The 14444-nt window shown below is 34.7% G+C and overlaps 1 long non-coding RNA gene across 1 annotated transcript in view; it reads left to right on the top strand.

Moving 5' to 3' along the window:
* The first annotated feature begins 6170 nt into the window (after positions 1-6170).
* Positions 6171-14444, top strand: part of LOC141567680 (uncharacterized) — a 74038-nt gene continuing 65764 nt past the window's right edge. Inside the window, exon 1 of the long non-coding RNA XR_012490504.1 lies at positions 6171-6264. This is a non-coding gene — a long non-coding RNA (uncharacterized LOC141567680). The remainder of the gene's footprint in view (positions 6265-14444) is intronic.

Below are 14444 nucleotides of genomic sequence, written 5' to 3' on the forward strand. Positions count from 1 at the left end.
ATATGAGGTACTCGTGTATTTTTATCAAATAGTGTGAAATGAATGGATAAGTAAGTGATTCTGGGATTTTATTTTACAATTGATATTTGTTCACTGAATACAGAATTCACCAATGGAATATTTTTGAGGGTTTCGTTTTGGTTGTAATAAAAGGAGGACCCGTATTATGCCCAAATTCTATACAATGAAGAAAATCTTTATGGTAAGGAGCACCTGTGGAATCTAAGGATGGAATAAATAGCATTTCCTGGCATTGTGTGGTCTGTTCCAGGAAACAAGAAAAACATTGAGGTATGGGCACCTCTGTTCCCTGCCTAGTCCATCCAGAGCCTGGTGGTCTCTTACCCCCACTTTCCTGTGCATGTATTTCAATCTCTGCTTCTATGTACGTGGGTTTGCTATGGTTAATCCCAAGCAAATTCATAAAACAAAGAAAGGAAACAGGGTTGGCCATCATTGATCAAGTATCCCTCCCTGTGTGATCATCCATGACCAGGATAGGGAGAGGAAGGTGGAATCACAGGAAAAATAAGAATGCCTTTTCTAGTGACCGTGGACAAGTAATATTCTCTACAAAGGACTGAGGGCAGGTCTGATAAGAAAATATATCCAAAAGTATTTTGTCTTTTATAAAATCATTGATGAAACATAAATATAAGTCTGTGATTCTCAGCTGTTTGATGGATCTGGAATAGACCTCAATAGATGACACACATTTTGCTTTTTTCATTTTCACAGAGGAGGAAATTCAAAGCCAGAGAATTCTTGAGTGTCATCAATGTTATCACATTATTGAGCTTTGATATCTTATGAAATTAACCTCCCCATCCTAGGGGCTCAGTTTCTTAATTAGCAAAATAAAATGAATTGTAAATTTAAAAACAATAGTATTGGCATTGAAATAAAATTTTGCCAATAATCTTTCCTACCACTTCTCCTACTGTTTCTGTCTTTGGGAGATACTATTTTCTGTTTGCCCATGTTTTTGTTTTTGTTTTTTGTTTTTTTCTCTTCTGTACTTTAAATGAAAGAGTTCTAATTTCTTAATTGGTGGGAAAAAATCTCAGGAAAAGAAGCTAAATGTTTCAAAGGAAGTTTTTGATTAAGACAAATGTAGCAGTTTCACCCAAATGAAACAAGAACTTGGGAAGAACATTTAGATGAACAAACACATATATGCATATACCAGTGAATTCTCAAATATATTCATACCCCAAACATTATCCTTTTGTGAAGAAAATAAATCAAACATAGTAGCTACAAAACTTCATTTTGATTTGTGGAACAGAGGACCAAAAATAAACGTTTGTGTCTTTTCTCGAGAAGTATCTATTTATTTTCCATTTGTATGCTTTGCTATACATATTTCTTTTTTCTTTTTTTGCACGTATTTACTCCTATATATATCATAGCAAAATCACCAGGGACACTTTTAAAAATGAAAGGAAAGTTACCAAAATAATGTGCATTGCATCGTTCTCAACACAAATCAACTTTAAAGAATAACATACTGAAAAAAATAAATAAATAAAGACAAAAAAAACCTTGAAGTGGAAGCCACAGTGTAGCCTGGAGCATGATTTGTCTCAAAAATCATGGCAGCTAAATATGAGCTCCACAGCTACTGTTACAATAATAGATCTTTATACAAAGACTAGGATGGTTCTTTGTCAACCAGAGTGATATTTTTGTCCACTGTCACATATTACCAGACTCTGAAGTTGTAAACAAACACTTGTTTAATTTTCCAGATTACATGCAACTCCAAAATAACTGGATGTTGATAAATACATAAGTTCATATTTTTAAGAAATGAAGAAACAAATGCTTATTAATTTCATATATTTTGTCAGTTACCTCAAATGTTACATATATGAAAACTTAGTTTTCCTGAATGACATTGGGTACATTACCTTGCAAGCACTCTTGAACCTCAACTCCTCACTTATGAAATAGATCCGAACTCAAAGAGCTATTGGAAGAAATTAATAAATTTCCATCTTTAGAAAGCTTAGCACAGAGCCTGGTATATAGTGAAACTGCCAATAATATTTGCTGTTGCTTTTACTGTAATTCTGTAGCATCAGAATACTACCATGGAATCAAATGCTCTCTAGCAATCAATATTTTGGAAGACTATTATATTTGGAAAACTGAAAATGAATTTGCTTTATTTTCAGTTGCTAATTAGTAGTTTTAAGTGACAAGTTAATTTATGTCTTGAGATTACATAGAGGGTGTGACCTCCAGTGGATGATGGACACATACACCTTGACCAGGACTGCATCTATACACAAAAGAATATATGGCTGAGTCCCTGCAGAGTGACTAACATAGTCGTGGCTAATGATCTGTCCACTTTTGACTCATTGCTGTAATGAACTTGCCCTGCTAAAATACTGGCTCGTATCACTTAAGAAATCTAACCAAGCCAGATACTCATCCCATATTTCATTTTGTTCCCATAACAGACAAACTGTGCTGATTACACACCTCTAAAATTTGACCTTTTCCTCTTCTTTGCATTGTCCCTGTGTTCTGAAAGAAATTGAATACATGCAAGTGGCTTGAAAAGAAAAATATTGTCAAAACAAGTTGCTACATAATCTTGTGCTTTCTTTTTATTTTCTCGTGGTCATCTTTGACTTGGATGATGATTCACTTGAGAACATTTCATCAATATAGAGTGGCCAATCAGGGGCTGGTGGGGGTGGAGTCAGTATTCTTAACAAGTCATCAAAATCTCCATAGTTTTCTCAACTGGATTTGGTTCTTTTCTTGCTCTCCTGTTCTGTTTGGTCCCATTCTGAATTGCTGTCTTTTAACTACATGCATGTGATACGTCTCTATTGAGATTTCAAGGCTAAGTAAGGATAACTATTATATAGTATATTTCTAGACCACAGAGTTATCAACTTTAGGGGAAAAAAAAATTCCAAAAAAAACCCCCAAATCAATCAAACAAATAACTATCTAAAAATCTTTGCTGTTGATTTCAGAAAATATCTCATCTGCCTTAATTGATAAAACCAAACAGAATTCAGCTTGGATGTGTTTATAAAAAAAATTTTAAATAAACTTTTGTGCTCATAAGTGAGGTTACTTTGTGGCAAGATGCACGATTCCCAGTACACATCCTGTTTTCATGACCTATAAAAAAGTATTTTCTTTAAGCAAAATTGAGGACATCACTCAATAAGTTGAGATTTGATGCCAATAATTGTATATACATCTGGAGTTTGAGCACAACTAAATTCTGTAAAGTATCAAATAAGCTGTTATAGTTTATATAATAATTTAGTTATGATAATCAAAAGATTTCTATAAAGCTAGAAAGTTTGGCAAAGCACTGTAGACCAAACCATGTAAAAAATATAAAGAGCTTTTAAATAGATTTGGTTAACATATTTATATTTGCATATGCATATTTAAAATATAGAAGCAACTGGTCAAAACTGGAAAGAAACTAGTCGGTAAACTGGCTGAGAAAAGCAAGGCATCATCTCCTCTTATCAGTTGCCACATACAGACCCAGACACAGAAAAGCACAATTCTGATGGGGATTTAGTCTAGGAATCCTCTGCCACTCTACGTTTCTGGCATGTTCTTTCTAAGCCATGCAAATGTTTCAAGAGCTGGCATTCATTGAAAACTCTTATGTGCCAACCAAACATGTATCAAGAAATGGAAATGATTTTGTGCCAATAATATTCAAATACACTATGCTTGGCACAGGGGTTTGCGCCAAAGTTCCCAAAGAACTGGCATCAAATCTAATGGGTGTTTGCAGGTGATTTGTCAGGATAATATTAGCCCCTTCCTACAAAATGGGTCTTTCATGTACTAAAGGACATCAACAGACTTACGCGAGTAGACAGAAAGCTTTTCTTTCATAAAAGCCATCCTTTTGAAATGTCCTGTTATTTCTAGTATAGAAATAATTGATTGTTAAAACCATTAGGTGAAAGTTTGTTTAAGAACAGGACAATGATGCAGTTTCAAACTTTCTCACCAGAGGAGCAAAATAACTTTTCAGTGGAGAAATCTGATGGACACCGCCTTAACCCAGTGATCAGTTAGCATTTCCATTAATAGGATTAAGTGACAGCAGGTGCCTCCTGATAAGATCCACTAAGTGTGAAATACCACTTATGTAGTATTCTGCCGAAAACTAAATTGAAACACAAGGAAAGACTAGGTTAAACGCTGAAGGATAGATGCCAGCACAACTAGTCTGTGGACTACTGGTGATTCTTAAAGATTATTTAATTGCTTTCAATTAATCATTTCTCAATCACCTTTAAAATCTGTTGTCAAAATAAAGAGAATTAAATCTTAATATATGTGTAAAGTGAAATGGAAAATTTTTTTTCTTTTTCCTTTTTTTTGTGTGTGTGTGTGTTCTGAACATTCTTTTTCTTAGTTTCAGGTTGAAAATCTAATTTTAAGACCCATCAAAAGTGTTTCACTGAAACAGTGAAACAAGAAACTATCACTTTGAGGCAAAAAGAAAGACGAATTCAACTAAATTCAGCATTTATTTTACACCAGAGACTAGATTTTCTGGAGATAGAATTTTACATATTTTAAAGTCCTTATATACCTCCAGTCTTCCTATCTGTTGAAAAGTGCTTAACTCATGCTTTATCCGCAATTGCTCTTGGCTTCCAGATACTGCATTAAATACGTTGAGAGTTAACACATTGAGAGAGCTGGAGTGAAGAGATTAAATAGGTTGCAATATTATGAAGATAACTCAAAATGTTTTCTGGTCGTTAATGCGCTGTGTGAGTGCTGATTTTATTTACATCTCAGTTCAGTCTGTGTGGTCGCCAGGGAGTGATCCCATGAGTCTCTGTTTAGTATGGAAGCAAGAGAGAATTCTTTCTCCCATTAATGCGACAAGATTTTCTAGCTTTGCCCATGTCCAGTGAAAATGATGGAGAGGAAGAGTAAACCTGAGCACATTCACTCATTCTGACCTTGAATCCAATGATTGGCAGGCTAATGGCAGGCTAAGGCTTAGCTCCTGATATCCACATCTGTGCCTCCCCACATGTTAGCCTGGTTTTAATTCTTACATTGATTAGGTATGATCACAGTGCGGTTTCCCCTCCTGCAGACAACTCATTTGTATTGCAAATTGTTAATACCATCCTAAAGTCCAACAATATTATCATCACTGGGGCCCCCACAGCCTTCATATTCACTTCCGTGTTATTGAGCTAACAAGCAAAGATACAGGGACAGCTGCAGCGCCTGGTGAAGCTTATGTAATCAGAGCTGACTTACCCAGCAGGGACCTCAAACTATTAAAGAATTGTAACAGATTAGGTAAATATGATGAGTAGAGGTGAAAAAAATGTGCTTGTTTTGTCTTTTTTGTTGGTACATACATTAGGAATGCTAGCATTTCTTTTTTTTTTTTTAATTTATTTTTTAAATTTATTGGGGTGACAATTGTTAGTAAAATTACATAGATTTCAGGTGTACAAGTCTGTATTATATCATCTATAAATCCCATTGTGTGTTCACCACCCAGAGTCAGTTCTCCTTCCATAGCATTTCTTTTAGTAGTTAGCTTCATATGAACACTTCATATTTATATTTATGTTCACATTCAATATTTTCCCCTCCAAATACAACTCAGGCTAAATTTATTGAACAGCATATACAATGGATGTACCGTTGGGCTTTGGAATCAACTACACTTGAGTTCTGTGGTTGGTACAGTGTACTTTTGAACAAGTTTCTTTTCTCTTTCTGCCTGTTTCCACATTTCAGAAATACACATAGCAGTAGTCCTTTTGTGTACCTAATGAGCTGTATTTAATGAAAATGTGGATTACAGTAGTTGTGTACAATAAATACCAGCTCTACTAGAGCTAATCATGAAAGTGCTCTCTGTGGCAAGAATATGCTATTTCTTAGATTGTATTGTAAGTGAAATAAATATATTAGACATTCAATTGGATTAAATATGTAGTAATATTAATATTTTCCAAATTACATCTAACATTGGAATCTCGAGGGGCCAAATGAATCTAACTCCATGAGACATTTCAATGATCAAATCAGCAAATAATCTTATTTGAAATACGATTACACATTTACTTAAATATTTTCAATTTATGGTAATTTTGTTCTATCAATCATTTTCATTCACTTTCAGGACTCAAGACTATGGAAATTGAAGATTCTGCTCCTGGCTATGATGGATTACTTTACAGCTGACCAAACTGAATGCCAAGAACACTAGAAAACGTAAGTGATATTTATTAAAAAAAAAAAAAAAAAAAATTTTTTTTAAGGTACCAGAGAGCTACCTACATGGCAATTAGAACTTACTGAGCCAAGAACCCGGAGAGAAGGAAAACACACTGGAGGTGAGCCCAACCCATCATTCCACACAACATTTTCAGTCAAGGCATTTGCATATTGTTAAACAGCATGGAGCAGGATGTAGAGAAGCTGAGCAGAAAGTACCAAAGCAGCTGAGCAGTATTTCTGACAGTCTGACAGGTGAGAGAGCCAAAGACTGGGGGATTTGATCTCTCAAAGCAGCCAAAGCATGGAAGGCCAGATACTGCAGGAAAGGGAAGAGGAGAAAAACAAACCGAACCCTGCTCCCATTTTCATCTCAAAGCTGTTTGTCAATGAAAAGTGGCCATAGGGTAAAAAGCTAAGCAGAGATTGGCTCCTAAATGTGTAGAAGACAGTGAGATTTTTGCAGGTTCACAGCACAGGAAAGTGAAAAACTGAATCTAGGTTCCCCAAGAAGGAAGGGATTCTGATAAGTAATTTTTGAGGAGAAACCAGAAAATAGACCAGGTCTTAGAAAAAGCCTAAACCCACTGTTGCATCTGCACAAGTCCTGCTAGCTCATGGGAATGTCTAAATTAACTGCAGGCAGAAATTTAAAACCTATTTCCCCAGAGGAATACATCATCCTCTAGAGGCTGTAAAATGTTTCATGTAAAATGGACGGTGTTTAATTTTGAAAAGTTGAGATGAACAAAGAAAATAGGTCTATAACAAGACAGCATTAGAAACAGAGCCGGTGATCATCCGTATTTTGAAGTAAGCAGAAGTTTAAAATTGGGATTTATATCAAAAGGAGAAATAAGTTAGAAGATATCCATAGGGAACTGAAATCCATAAAAAATTCCTCTATGATTTTGGAGTAGGGAAATTTTTCTTAAACTAGATGGAAAAAGAAGTAATTACATTGCCTTCCAGGTTCATCCAGGTTGCTGCAAATGGCAGGATCTCCTTTTTTAAGGCTGAATAATATTCCTGTGTGTGTGTGTGTGTGTGTGTGTGTGTGATATCTATAATATTGTATTGGACATTGGATATTTTCTAAGAGTAGATTTCAGGTGTTCTCATCACCCATAAAGAAAGTGGTAACTACCATGTTTCCCCGAAAATAAGACCTAGCCGGACAATCAGCTCTAATGCGTCTTTTGGAGCAAAAATTAATATAAGACCTGGTCATATTTTACTATAATATAACATTGGGTCAATATAATATATAAATATAATACAATATAATATAATACCAGGTATAATATAATATAATACTGGGTCTTATATAATATAATGTGATATAATATAATATAATATAAGACTCTGTCTTATTTTAATTTTTGCTCCAAAAGATGCATTAGAGCTGATTGTCTAGCTAGGTCTTATTTTTGGGGAAACAGGGTATGCGAGGACATGGTACGTTAATAAGCTTGAATATAGTAATCATTTAACTATATGTATGTATATATATATATCAAAACATCATGTTGCATACCTTAAATATATACAGTTAAAAATGAATAAAATATCATTTTGAGAATAAAAGCAGTAATCATACAGGGAAATATTTGGGGTCATTTAAAAGACACCAAGAAGATATTAGAAAGGCAATCCAGAGAGCGGGGGAAGTTATCTGCTATATATAACAAAGGACTCATATAAAGAATACATCAACAACTTTAACAAATCACACTTCATAAATGAAAACCAATAAACTAATTAATATATATGAAGATACTCTTCATCATCAGTCTTCCAAAATGCAAATTATGTGACAACCAGGATGGATAAAATTGAAAGGATGGTGATGTATTGGAGTGGATGTGAAAGAACATATCACATATTCTGCCAATGGAAGGGAAAATGGTTACTAACATTTTGGGCAATTCTTTGGCCCTCCCTGTGTGCTAAATACAAATGTGTGGCTATTCTATGACTCAGCAATTGAATTAACAGGTTGAACAGAGAGAAATATACTCATGTTCATGGCAGTGTTATATGTAATAATTCAAACCTCAAATACTCGTGAACTGTAGAATAGATGCTTAATGGTATTTCCATACAATAGGATAATTTTATATAAAAATAGAAATAATTTAACTTATGTTACAAGAACTACCAGGGATAAAACTCACCAACATAATGCTGAGCAACAGAAGTTAGACATGAATGTAAATATGCTGTGTTGGTACATCTATATAAATTTCATAACCAGTCCAAATTAATGTTAAGCGGGGGTCTCTGCAGTACTAGTAATGTTCTATTAAAAATACCATAGTTACATGGGTATGTTCATTTTAAATACATCAGCTTATGATATGTACATTTTTTTAAAAAGTGAACTCAGTCCCTGAGAATCCCTCAGACTTGCCTTAATTTAATTATTATTAATTTATAGACAAACCAAATCACAAGCTTGTATAGTTTGGCTTTACATCTGAACATCGTTTGCCTTCTCTCTCCCTGGGACTTATCTCTTATTCAGTTTCCCCTAAGTGAAGACTGCTTATAATGATAACTTTCTGAACAGAGCATCTTGGATGTTGCTATTTCACCATTTCTCATATATTAGAATAATCTTTTCAGTGTTGTATGAAAGAATTAGTACATTACTTGGGCTCCTGGATGTAATATAAGATGGATTATGATATTAGTTGTCCTGATTGCTTGAGTTATGCCATCCTACTCTGAAGTGCCCCCCTGCCTTTCCTTATTCATCTGACCGCAGATGTCTGGAAGATCTCTGTCCAGTTGGAGTTGTGTGTGGCTGCATGGATACCATATCCTCCCTAGGAGCACAATTTTGATGTATTGATTTTCTTAAATTTTAATTATTACTCTTTAAAAGATCAAGATTCACCACCATTTATCAGCAAAGTCAACCTAAACCAGAACTTAATATTGGTATTGCTTTTGCTTTTATATTTATCTGTTTGTTTATTTGTTAGGGTTAGCATGCCCTTGGTTCCATGCAATAACACTATTTCTCCCCAAAGAGAAGTTAATCTACTCTATGGAAATATTACTTTTATTATTATTTGCTCATTTTTCCTTAGATCTTCCAACATTCTCGTAATGCTTTATTCTCTTCCTGTGCAGCTTATTGTAAATTTTTACTATCTTCACATCCACATTTCTTCTATCTTTGGTAAAATATTATCTTACTCTAAACAAGTAATGTTTTAATTGTCAGCAAGCAAGACTTACAAAAATGGACGCTATTATCACCTTGTTGATCTGTGAATTGATATCCAGGAGGCATTTTAGCCAGAACACTCAGATCAGATTAAATCTGCAAGCTGGTGTTCTGTCTGGAGAAAGGGAGAGAGATTTAGGGAAACTAGTGAGACCTGCCGTGAGCTCTTCCTTTAATAAAGCAGTGTGTGTCTAAATACTCTATCAAATCTCTTTTAGCTTTTCCAATCTGAAGAGGGCAGTTCAGCTTGATAATAGCAGCCTAGTTTGTGACATACCAACTTTTGCCCTGAGAACTGCTGGAAGAAACTGGACAGAAACAAAACTGTTTGAAGATATCAGACAGCTAACTTTAGGGCAGTGGATATTTGGGGGACTGAAATTTGAGAAAAAGAAAAAAGCCAAGAGATGAGAAGCTGGCATTTGGCCCCATTTTCCACTCAAGATAATGACACTTCTAAAAGCAATTACTAGAGAGACTGAGAAGAGTAAAAATTTTCACAGTCCTATGGGACAGGGAAAAGGAAGCAAAAATAGAGTTTATATTCACCCAGGAGGAAGGAGCCTCATAAATCAATAAGATTTCTGGTGGGTCCCTAAATAGGTGAAACCAGCACTCACTAAGACTGAAATATCTAATTTAAAATCTACCTGGTGCCCAATTAGATTAAGGTGATCTTCTCCAGTGGAACTGTCTAAAACAGAAGTAAATCCTTATTCCATGTTTCATGTAAATATACAGAATTCAATAAAATATATTTGACATAAAAGAAGAAAACACTTGACTAAGAATTAAAAGGAAAAAAAAACATATAATAAAAGCAGATGTGAATGAAAATATCAGATATGTACCTTGAAATAATAATTAAAGTGTTCAAAGTATTAAAAGATAGAATTGACAAAGAACTAGAAACCCCGATAAAATGCAAAATGAAAGTTCTAGCAATAAAACCACACACAAATCATAGGTGAGTAGATGAAATAATGGCAGTTTAGACATAGTTTGAAAGTTTAGGTGAACAGATAAGAACACAATACCAAGAATGAAGCAGAGAGTGAGAAAAGTATGGCAAATAGTAAAAAGAATTTAAAGGAGATACTGGACATGGATAAAACTGTTACATATCTGTAATTGTAGTCCCAGAAAAGAGGAGAAAGATAATGGGCAGAAGTAATATTTGAAAATATAATGGCAGATGATTTTCCAAAATTAGTTAAAGACATTAAGCCACAAACTTAACAACTGTTACAAACCTAAAGCGGGATAATTATTAGAAAACCATACCTAAGCACTGCTAAAAGCTAAAGACAAATAGAAAGTCTTAAACATCAGCCAGGAAGAAAAAAAAAAAAGTATTATTAGGTTGGTGCAAACGTAACTGTAGTTTTTGCAATTATGTTTACCCTTTTAAACCGCAATTACATTTGCACCACCCTAATACCTTTATAGCAGGAAAAATAAGAGTGCTAGCTAGCTTCTCAACATGAAACAATGGAAGCCAAAATACAGTTATTTCTCATTATTTCTAAAAGTGCTAAAAGAAAATAACAGTCCTTATAGAATTCTATACCCAGTAAAAATATCCTTCAGAAAATGGAGGCAAAACATTTTTAAACAAACAGAATTTGAGATCATTGATAATCACAAGCCTTCACTAAAAGCAGTATCTTTGATCCGAGTTGGGAATCCACGTATGCAGAGAGCCAACTTTTGTCATATGGTGCCCCTGACCCACTCATGTTCAAGGGTCAATTGTATAACTAAAAAGTGTTGTCAGGCAGTGGGAAAATGATATTAAAGGCAGGAGAGCAGAAAGTAAAACTAAGCAGATAAATATGTGAGGAAAAGTAAGTCAGTAGTGGGTGTACAATTTCAGTTTGACAAGACGAAGAGTTAAATTGGACAAGGGTGGTCATGATGGCTGCACCATGATTAAATACATGATCGATGTAATTAATACCACTGAACTCTATACCTAAAAAGGTTAATGTGGTCAATTTTATGTCGTGTATTTACCACAAAAAATTTGAAAAGGGACACACACACACACACACACACACACACACACACAACCAAGATATAAAGAATAGCATGACGAATACTGAGCACCCACCAGCAGCTTAAAAAATAGTGTGTTTCTGGTAAGTGGTGAATCAGTGATGAGTCACTGATCTCATGACTTATATTCTGACATTGTATTGACCCATGAGGGACCTGAAGGTAATGCAACTTTTATAGCAGTCCTTCCCCTTCTTAATAAACAATCTCTCCCTAAAAGTAAAAGAAAAGTAAATCATTGATTGTACGGAACAATATACATCACAATGCGGAATTTGAAGTTCACATAAAATAAAATATTCAATATCAACAGTCCATGAGGCAGAGAAAGGGAAAAGTACTCTGGGGTACACGCATTGATGTGGCAAAGTACTAATTTAATTAAGACTTTAATTAGCAAGAATGCATGTCGCAATCTCTGGAGTAACTTCTAAAAAAATTAAAAAGTACATTAACTTAAAAGCTAACAAAGAGGTCAATGGAATAATAAGGTAAACAGTAAATCAAGCTATTTTATCATTTATTTCCCCAAAAGTCTCAAGAGACTCTCATCAAAATATATATTTAGTCTTAAACATTATATCTAAATACAAGAAAAATATTTTAAAAGTCCTTTTGGTACAAGAAAATCAACAACATGAAAAAGAAAGGCTTGACTTGGGGTGGGGATATATTTTAAAAAGAGAAAGATATCAAATTATATATCCTCAATTTGTTTTTCTCCCATTTCATTAATATCACTAACCTTTGAAATGGAAAGAGAAAAATATTTAAGTGAAAGCACAGGGGCTGTTATAAGAGCCCCTTATTAGTTAATGATAATTTCCAAATTCATGAAATAGCAATCTTGGGTGTTAATACTAAAAGAACTTGTGAAGCTGTATTTATGGTAATTTAGCGGGGGGGCGGGGGGAAAGACTATTTTCTGGAAGAGGGGTGAGGTAGGATCTCCCACACAGTTCATTTAGACCTGTACAAAGAAGATGGAAAGTTAAGCAATTTAGGGAGAACTGAAACTGCTGGCAGCGGTTAGAGGTTAGAGCATAGAAAATTAAATACTTGCAAGATTTCACGGGCCGGACAAAGTGCTCATCTTTTAATTGTTTATGTAACAAATCCTTCTCACCACTAGATTTCTAAGAGTATTTCAGTATCTTAACTGCCTGAGGAACCAGACCGAGGAGTAGAGAAATGGCCTTTCTCGTACACTTTCATCCTTGCTTATGTCTCTTTTACTTAAAGGTTGGCTTTCGATTATAAACACAACAATGCTCTACTCTAATAATCTTTCACTATTCTCAAAGCATTGAGGTTGGCAAGGAAAACAAACTCATAGAGAAAGAGATCAGACTTGGGGTTACCAGAGGTGGAGTGTGGGGGTAGGAGAAAATGGAAGAAGGTGGTCAGAAGGTACAAACTTCCAGTTATAAGGAAGCAAGGAAAAGATTCCTTGTGTAATCCGAGGCAACGCTTAAAGAATGAAAATGCTTATTTGCCTACACATAGCCTTAAAACCCACAACCACATCCTGATTACAAATCAAGGAGAATAAATGCATACCTTTAAAACACATTTAAGATATCCATCGTTAATCATACCCTCAGCTCTGTGAACCATTGTAATCGACAGTCTTCATCACCCCTCATACATGACAAGCACTGTCACACACCTTTTGAGTCTTACACATGGGGGTAGACAGTCCACATAGCAGGAAGGTGCATTATAGAAAATACAGAACCTAGGGGCTTAACCTGGGCCTCCTATGATTTTCTCAGCCACATTGTTCTGTTAGCCTGCGTCATATACACTGTGTTGGGTTTTCCTTATAATATTCAGATCATGGCTTCTAATTCATGCAGCATACTGATTTAACTTAACTGCATGTAAACCCCATAGCAGGAATTTATCAATGGATGGTTTGCTTTAATTATCCAGAGAACTGAATACATGACAAGGAGCCAATCCTACTATTCTGCTCATTCAAAGGATGGTTCCACTCCACTGTCAGATGGTCATTTTCACTGCTCAGAGTTGAACTGGACAATTGAAAATAGATTTGACTACCAAAAAGCAGATCTTAGAAACAGTTTAGCCTACTTTGTTTCAGAAATTATTTAAAGGAGAAGTATATCATTTAACAAACTAGAAAGAATAATTTGCTTTATCTTCTAACAAGCAATAAGAAACTAGTACTTGTTGACGTCTCATAATTGTTTCTTCCTATAAAATTCAAAATTTGGCTTGCATGTACATATTCTTACACTTGAGTATGTAATCCTATGTTAGCCATTATTTTTGAAAGGTAATTACTTCCACCTTTATTGTAGAAAATTAATGTCTGTGTTAATGAGGGGAGTTGTCTATGAAAAATAAAATGCTTTCTTCAGGTAGAGAAGACAGTTAAGTGCCCTGGGTACCTAATTCCTGGACCAGCCTGCCTGTGCTGGAAACCAGGCTCTGCTTACCAGCTGTGCAACCTGAAGAAAATTAGGTGAATTCTGCATGTCTCAGTTTCCTCATCTTTAAAATGGAGATAATAGCGTATCTTTTTCTAAAGTTGAATTATAATGATGATGTAAAATGCTTAGAGTAAGTAATTCCACTGTTGGGTATATTTCCAAAAGAATTGAAAGCAGGTGCTTAAATAGATATTTCTACACCCATATTTATAGCAGCATTATTTATAATTTCCAAAGGTGGAAACATCCCCAATGTCCATTGAAGGAGGAAGGGATAAACAAAATGTGATATACACACAATGGAATATTATTCAGCTTTAAAGAGGAAGGATTTCTTCATTTTTGTGGCTGAATAATTATTCCATTGTATATATAAACCACAACTTCTTTATCCATTTGTCTGTTGATGGACACTTAGGTCA

The sequence above is a fragment of the Rhinolophus sinicus genome, linkage group LG11 (assembly GCF_036562045.2).
Source record: "Rhinolophus sinicus isolate RSC01 linkage group LG11, ASM3656204v1, whole genome shotgun sequence".
In the NCBI taxonomy this organism is placed as follows: domain Eukaryota; kingdom Metazoa; phylum Chordata; class Mammalia; order Chiroptera; family Rhinolophidae; genus Rhinolophus; species Rhinolophus sinicus.